This window comes from Heterocephalus glaber, unplaced genomic scaffold, assembly GCF_053883595.1.
Source record: "Heterocephalus glaber isolate CG9 unplaced genomic scaffold, H.glaber_assembly_v1.0 deba00001466, whole genome shotgun sequence".
Lineage (NCBI taxonomy): Eukaryota > Metazoa > Chordata > Mammalia > Rodentia > Bathyergidae > Heterocephalus > Heterocephalus glaber.
Window position 1 is genome coordinate 1,603,278 of NW_028258313.1, and position 8,280 is coordinate 1,611,557.

The window sequence follows — 8,280 nt, forward strand, 5'->3', positions numbered from 1 at the left end:
TGTATTTATTTCTTTGTTGTTTTCTAGTTCTGTTGCATCTGGGGTGGGACCTTGCTGTGGTGCCCAGGCCGGCCTCCGACTCCTGGCTCCTGAACCTCCCACCTCGGCCTCCCGCTATCGGGGACTCCAGTGTGAGCCGCTGGCCCAAGCTTGTGGCCACAGCCAGGCCTCCGCCCCAGGTCCGTCTCAGCCCGGTGTCTTCCTGGAGACTCAGAGGACCCTTTCCCACCTGTAGCGAGTAGGCTCGTCCTTTTGTTAAGTGGAGGACTTTCTCCGTTTTCTGGATGTGAGACCCGTCGACTGTGGTATGCAGGTGCCTTCTCCTATCACTGAGCTGACCTGCACTGTCTCGGTATTGTCCTGCGGTACATCCTGACATCAGCCCCAGCTGTTCACTGTCGTTCACCATGGGCACCAAGTCCCGGGTTGTCCCCGACCACAGGGAGTGAGCCCCGACCTGAGGCACAGCTGCCAAGGGTCCCTTGTTCTTCTGACCGTCTGGCTCTAGCACGGGGGTTTCCACAACACCCCAGGGATGATCATCAGTACAGCTTACAGACCCCAGGAAAGTGCCTTCTGGGTAAAGTTCGAGGGTAAAGGGTGCCACCAGGCACAGCCAAGTGAAGAGGCATGTGGAGAGAGAACGAGAGGTCCCACCCCAGTCACTTCAGTGTCACCAGCCTTGGCTCCAGAGTCTTCACTGGGGAGGTCAGGCTGGGCTAGTGTGGCATGGCTGGGACCCACAAGTCACTGTGTTAGCCTAAACTCAAGGTGGTCCTGGGCCTCAGGAGCCACAAGGGTGCCCAGTACCCGGGGGAGTCCGAAGACTCACTCTTCCTCCCAGACACCAGGAGCAACAGGCAGTGGAGAGGCTCATGGTGCCACAGTGCAGACAGCTGTTGATTCTGATGCAGCCCAGTTTATCCTAAGGATCCGTCATCAGACCCAGGCCCTGAACATTTACCCCTGTGTTTTGTCTAAGAGTTCTGTAATTACGGCTTTTTTGTCAGGTTATTAATCCACTTTGAGGTCATTTTTGTACGTACCGTTGTTGGAAATGAGCCCCCAGACTCAGTTTGTCAGTGCAGATAATAAAGCACTCAGACATCAAGGGATCTTGACCAGGCTTTTACTTTTTCAGAAGGGCACAAGCCCACCTCAGCCGTGAGGCAGCAGGCACTCAGAACCAAGGAGGGCTGCCCCTTCTATCCCGACAGGAAGAGCAGCTGACCTCTTTCCCATTGGCTGGCTCGGAGGTTCGCAGTCTATCCTGATTGGCAACTCGGACAGCGAAAAGGGAATCTGAGGGGTTGCTGAGGGGAAGGGAGAGCAGAAAATCCTTGCCCCGCTATGAGCCTCTTTGGCTTGTAGCTGTGTTTCCAGGATTGGAACCGAGTGGGCATTTTCTGTAACTTCGTGTGTTCCGGAAGAGCTGTCTAGGGTGGCCTGGAGTCACTCCCGTTTGACAGCAAAGACAGAGCTTACTATTTCCCAAGGCAGGAGGTGGGAACCAACTTCGCCTGCGTTTGGGGACCCACTTGTTCCAGCCATCTGGTACACCAGCTTCCTTCCCCGTGGAGCAGTCTCCATGCCCTGCCAGCCGCAGACTGTCTGGTCGTTCTCCTCCTCCCATTCTCTTGGGCCAGTGTTGGTGCATTGAGTACTACAGATCTGTGGTAAGCTTTGAAGCTGGGAAGTATAAATCTTCCCATTTCTTCTAATTCCAAATTATTTTGGAGGCCCTGGGTCCCTTATTTCATAGAAATTTGAGTATCAGCTTTTCCAATCCCTAAATGCTTAGGGATTGTGCTGGCTGTTACCAGCAGGAATTCTTCTGGCCTAGGAATGCAGTCTGTCTTCCTACTTACTGTAGTCTCTAACTTCCAGCAACATTTTGTTGTCATCAGTGTACAAAACCACCATCTTGGGTAACCTCTGCTGCTATTGGGATCCTGTCAGAGGTGGAACTCTTTTCCCAGCTGCCCTTTCTGGGTTTCATTGCTGTCCTGCAGAAACAGCTGGCTATTGCCGCATTGGTCTCGCGTCCTGCAGCTGTACTGAATTCACCCATGGTCTCCTTGCCTCCCTGGGAGTTGCTGGAGCCTCCTGCAGCAGCTGGATCCCATCCTCCGCACAGAGCTTGCTCCCCATGGCTCCCATCGTGGTTGTGTCTTGGGCTCTGTCGTGCCCCGCTGCTCTGGGTGCTGGGGTGGCACCGTGTACTGCAGTGGACACAGGCATCCTTCTGGTCCTAGGAGAGCCCTTTGCACCTCACCAGTGCCCTTGGCCCTCACAGCGGCTCCCTGCACTGGCCCTGGGTGTTCTCGGAGGGATTGCACTGCTGCCCGGTGCAAACTGTGGCTTCTCCCTGGGCCCTGCTGCTGTGGTGCGTCACGAGATCAGTGCCACGCGGCTCAGTTTGCTGATATGCTCTGTGTTCATTTTCCTTCACCTCACAGAATGTAGTGATTCCTTCTGCTGGTTGCTGTCTGTGAGTGTTCTGAGTTTCTGAGTTTCTGACTTGATCTGCTGTGGTCAGAGAAGATGCTCCCTCTTGCTACAGTCCCTGTGAGTTGCTGAGATGCACAGTGTTGCCAGCACATGGTGTATGGTGGAGAGTACTGGTGTGTACCCGGGGCCCCAGCACCCTACCTGTGTGTCGTGAAATGTGGGTTTGGTTCCTCCCCTTTTCCAGCACCCAGCTCCCCAAACCCTGGGCTCTCTGGGGTTCACAGGTCTTTGTGTGCTGATGAGCCAGCCACTGGAAGACCAAGGCAGGACCCCAGGGTTGGGACCAAGGCAGGATCCCAGGGTCGGGCCTCCCCGAGGGCAGAGGGGCTGAGGTCCAGCTGCTCTCCAGGGCCCAGTAGTCAGTCCCGCCCCAAGGCCAGGGCTCAGAGGGCTTCCTGGGATCTGGGCACGGGGAGGGCAGGCCCAGGGAGGACAGGAAGCCCAGGCTCCCCGCACCTGGCCTGTGCTGTCCTCCTCTGCACCTTGGTAACGTCCTGCTGATGAACCAGGCACTGAGCCAGCCTCTCCCGAGCCCCGAGAGTGACAGGAGCAGTCCGTCCACCCCGAGGAGGGGTCGTGGGGACCCTGCTTTATAGCCAGCCGGGTGGGGTCAGAATCCTGGGTGAGGCGGCCTGGGCTTGCGGTGGCATCTGAGGTGCTGTGGGCGGCGCTGTCTGCAGGCAGGTGGTGTCCCCTCCTGGGCGGGGTAGAGGACCCCGGCTGGGGACCGCTGCAGCAGTGACTGCTCGGTGTGAGGGACAGGCCTGCACATGTGTCCCAGGGTGATTTGGGCAGTGAAGGTGTGACGGGAGAAACTGAGTGGGAGTGCTTTTCCTGCTGGGCCCCACACTGAGCCCCAGGCCTGCCCCGGCCCTGGGGGTGCGGAGGCCCCATGGGGCCCTCACCACCTGGCTCAGGGCTGTCCCCGTCACCCCTGGTCCTCGGGGGGTGTGGGTGAGGAGAGGCAGCCTGTGAGGGAAGAGCGCCCAGCACCCTTCTGCCAACGTTGGTCAGCCGTCCTCCGAGTTTCCTGTCCCGAGCAGACCAACGGCCTGCGTGCCTCCTGAGAGACAAGGAGCCTTTCGGGACACTCCATGAGAAGGACCACACTCCCACTGGGGAGGATCCGGTGCTCTGACACCCCTGGCCGTCTTCCCAGGTGCCTCTAATGGAGGCCTGGAAGCCGGGAGCGGTAGGGACTGCTGGAGGCACTGGGCCAGTCCAGGCCTTGCTGTCCAGCGCTGTCTGTCTGCTCTCGGGTGAGACTGGCACTCAGGGGGGCCAGCGCCACGTGGAGGTGGAGCCCGGAGCTCCCTGCAGACCCAGCTCAGCCACTGTTGTGTCTGGGTCCCCTCCGCAATGGCACTGCAGCGTGGGGTCCTCCCTGCCTGGCCCCCAGGAATGCAGCCCTGGGCCAGGAAGGGGTGGTCCAGGAGTACCACAGTGAGGGTCACAGTGAAGGGTCCCTGCCGCCCCTTGCTGCGCTGCAGGAGAGCGACTTTCCCTCCTCACCTTCCCACAGTGTAGGACGGCCCGCCTGGTAGAGCCATTCAGAGCTGCAGACAGCTTGATTTATCCCAGCTCTGTTCCTAAATGGTTGCTAATTTCTCACTGCAGGGGAATTCTGTTTCTGGGTGAGTCAGCATAACCCTGCACAGGGCAGACAGCCTGCTGACGCTGCCTCACCGTGGCACTAGTGCCGCATGGCTGTGCCCAGGGTCCTGGGCAGAGTGGCAGGGAGACAGTGTGCCCTTTTGCAGATCTTGCATCGGAGAGCGTGGGGGGTCCCCTCCCCTGGGTCCTTCATGTGCCTGGCCTGATGCTACATGCGTGTAGCTGGCTGCCTGGCAAGGACACCGCACGCCTTGGTACACTGTGTCTCCGTGATTGCTTCCCATCTGACAGACGTGGAAGTGGTGCGGAGGCTGAGCTTTCCTTATCTGCTCTTGGTGCATCCGGCACAAGGATGTTGCTTGTGCAAAGAGCCAGTGTGTTCTACGGAGGGCTGGGCTCTTATTCCACACATCCTCAGGGACACAAGGGGCTGGTGAGGCCGGAGAGCCCAGAGCCCTCCTCAAGGGCTGCAGAGGAAGAAAGTGGCCCTTAGCCACCCCGGGGATCAGGGCAGCTCGTGCCCTCTGTGGGCATCCCTCACAGAGTTGATTTGCTCGACTTGCATCTCCACTTTTGCCCGAGTCACCCAGGCCACCCCCTAGTCCCTGCCACAGTTGCTGAGGGAACCCACTTCCTGTTGGTCATAGATGGCAGCGCTTGCCACCTACTATGCATGGGCACCCCGACCACCACGAGCAGAAGTGCCCTCCGCTCCCCTGCGGTTTCTCCCAAGCTTCCCCAACACTTGCACCGGCGTTTCTCTCTGTCCTTTCTGTACTGTGTGCAGACAGTTCCTTTCTCCTGCAGCCCAAAGCACGTGTAGCCAGGTAGTTTCTACATAGGTGTAGCTTCCTGGTTACTGTGTTTGTTTATCAGTGGGCTGGGGACTTGGCAGTGTCCGTTTTGAAGCTGGTCTTTGACTCACAGCCAGCAAAGGCTCCTGGAGAGGCCCCTGGGTATCACAGAGGCTGGCAGCATCAGTGCTGATGACTAGACAGCTTGTCATCCTGGGCCACAGAGCAACAACTGTTTCCAGGGTTTGGCCAGACTTCATGAGCTCCATTCTTTCCATCCCCTGCTATATGGAATGTGCACGATGCTATTTAACTACTCAGCCCTCTCTTAAAGGAAAAAGGCTACCAGTATTCCAGAGGTACTTGTGCTATGAAGGTTAACTCAGTCATTTTCTTTGTCTGCTGACCTAATAGATGTAAAGATCTCTTTTCAATTTTTTCAATATTAATTAACTTCAAGTGCATTTTGGCAGGCAGGCCAATGTTCTTAACAGGCTACTTGAAATGAGCTCTATTTTTAAGGCTTAAAAATGGGTGGACTTTTTCCAAATCAAAAGGTGAATAGCAGCCAGCCTTTACTTCTAGTATTTATCCAATAAAGTGCCCAAACATTCATAAGCAGTCGGTTGGTTTGGGCCGCAAGTTAATTAATGTGCATGTTATTACTCTGCTTATTAGGCAAAGACCATGAAATATACAAAGTCTTACTTTTGCTCTGGTTTCACTGTGCACAGGAAAAGGCAGCTCATTTAGCATTTCAGGAGGGCAGGGATGGAAGTGTAGGACTTGCACACAGGACATCTCTGTCAAGAAGATGACCCTTGTGGATTGGTGGCCTTGTGGCCCTGTGGTCCAGTTTCACATGTAACTGGTATTCACCTGTTTGTCCTCGTTAAAATGTGTGTTAAATGGAGCCAGCCATTCTGACGGACCGGGACTCTGCACATACCTTACTGTACCAGTCAGCTGTCCATCACGAGGACAGAGGAAGTGCTATCGGCAGGAGCACCATTGCTGGAGGGCATGGCAGCCAGCATGTGGATAGGCAAGCAGCCTGAGAGGATGGGCCAGGGGCCGGGCTGAGCTCCGGAGGCTGCACGCGCGAGGCCCGCCGGACACACGTGCAGCGCGCTTTACTGAGCCCCAGTCGAGCTGAGGGCGAGTTGGCAGCGATGCCGAGACTCGTTCCATTTCCACTGACTCAGTCTTGGGTGCACTCCTCTCAGTCCTGGTGTGCGGGTGCCGGCGCGCTGGCCTTTCAGCAGACCACTTGGGTGAGAGAGCCTGGTGTCCTGGGCTGTGTCGGGGCCTCCTGCAGACCTGGGTAGCCCTTGCGCCGTTCCCAGGGGTGCAGTGAGTCATCAGGCCTTGCGCCTGTCAGGAGATGGCTCTGTCTGCCGTGACCTGGCTGGGCTGAGCCCACTGGACCCAGAGCCCAGGGCCATGTCCAGCCCCAGCCACGCTCACTTGTGAAAGTTCGCTTGAGGATGGAGCAGTGTTGGTGCCCCACACAGCTCCCACAGCCTCAGCTCTGGTTTAGGAAGCCTAGAGAGAGAAACCCCAGAACAGACCGCACTCCAGTCTCTGCTTAGTGATGGGTGGGACCCCGGGACTGACGGAGGCCGGGTGCCCTCCTCTGGAGTGCTCAGGACCACTGTCCCTCAGAGAGCTCCCCTTTCGGGTTTTCAGAGCAGGTTTCTCAGCTGATGTGATGCGCTCTGCTTCCCACCTGCCGTCTTCCTGTTAGAAGAGAAGCGAGGCAGGCAGTGCCGAGTCCTGGCAGGGCCTGGGCCCTCCCTGCTCCGTGGCTGGAAGCCTAGTGTTCGTGCATGTGCAGAGACCCCGGCCCAGAAGGAATCCCAGCTTCAGGCACATGTCACCTGAGAATAAGAGTGGGGAAGAGCCAGGCATGGAGGTGCACACTGTCACCCCAGCACCCGGGCGGCTGCGGCAGGAGGATCACTGTGAGCTCAAGGCTACCCTGGACTACCGAGCAGAACCCTGTCTCAAAAGAAAAAGAATGGGGCAGGGGAAACGCCTCGCTGGGGGAACACGCCAGAGTGCACACACAGACCGAGCTGGCTGACGCTGCTGGGCACTGTGACCGTGCGCGCGGGCCTTCGCTGGCTGAAACATGACGCGATGTGTGGCTGTAAACTCGGCCGCGTTTCGGAGTGATGGATGGGACCTGCAGGTGGCTGTGTGTGGCCTGACTGGCGGAGGCTGGGGCCTTGTCAGGGGACGTCAGGCGACACCGCTGGGTGGCAGTTCCTGGCAAGACGACCTTCCCACCTCAGCACGCATGCAGTGAATGAGAAAGCAGTCTGCCCGGAGAAAGCGGCAGGGAGGGCCTGGTCTCCCGTGGCCGTGGGCGGGGTGGGCTTTATTTTTCTTCTTGACGCTGCAGTCTGGGCAGCTGCCACGTGAAGTCATCGGCACAGGAGATGGCAAAGACCTACTGCATGAGGTCACCCCCGGCCGGGCCGCTGACCCTGCCGCATACTTTCCAGAGCCATGGCCAGGTTCTCAGGGATGACTTGGTGCCGCAGTCTGGGGGGGTCTGAGACCCCCGCCGGGGTGGGGTCTGGGGGCCGTGTGCAGCTGCGGGCCGCGTTCCCAGGCCCCGTTCCTAGGCCCCGTTCCACCTGCTGTCAGGAAGGAAGTCAGGCCTGTGGCCCGGCTCCCTGCCTGTTTTCTGGCTTGTTGGTCAGAGGCAGATGGGCCGAGGTCTCCCCATTAGGGTGAGGCTGGCCTGGGAGCGAGGTGCTCCTGTGATTCCAGGGTCACCTGCCACCGTGGGCACCAGCACCACTCTCCTGCGCGGGCGAGTGTGGCGTGGAGCCCCTGGGGGTGAAGCCCGGAAGCCCCGGCCTGGCAGGGCAGCCCTGCACTCAGAGCTGGGTGTGGCCAGGGTGGCTCGGATGAGTCAGGGTCCGAGTCCTCTCCCATCCTCAGCTGGGTGGTGGTGTCCCTAGGGCAGGGGAGGCAGCCTCAGTGCGAGGGCCAGGGCTGTTTGTGCCATTGAAGGCCTGAAAGGTTTGCCAGTGTTTCTTTCACAGCGATTGCTCCTTTGTTGTCAGCTTGAGCCCATTAAGTTGTGAAAGCCAGGCCCAGTTAAGCAGTGCTGGGAGTGTCGTGTGCCCAAGGGCCGTGGGAGAGCTCCACAGAGCACGGCCTGAGCCAAGCCCCGTGGGCAGGGGTGGGCTGGGTGCCCGGCCCTCAGCGTCCTGCATACAGGCGCACCCACCTCCCTGGGGCTCCTCGGCCACAGGAACCTCCGAGGACTGCACCTGCAGGGCCCTGTGCTCCTGCCCCAAGGCACAAGGCCGCACTGCGCCACTCCCTGTGAGCTCTGCACGTC

At 58.7% G+C, this 8,280-nt stretch overlaps 1 protein-coding gene across 2 annotated transcripts in view; it reads left to right on the top strand.

Annotated features, from left to right (window-relative positions):
• The window catches only part of Snap47 (synaptosome associated protein 47), a 43,253-nt gene that overhangs the window by 27,433 nt on the left and 7,540 nt on the right, over positions 1 to 8,280 (top strand). The window lies entirely within an intron of this gene.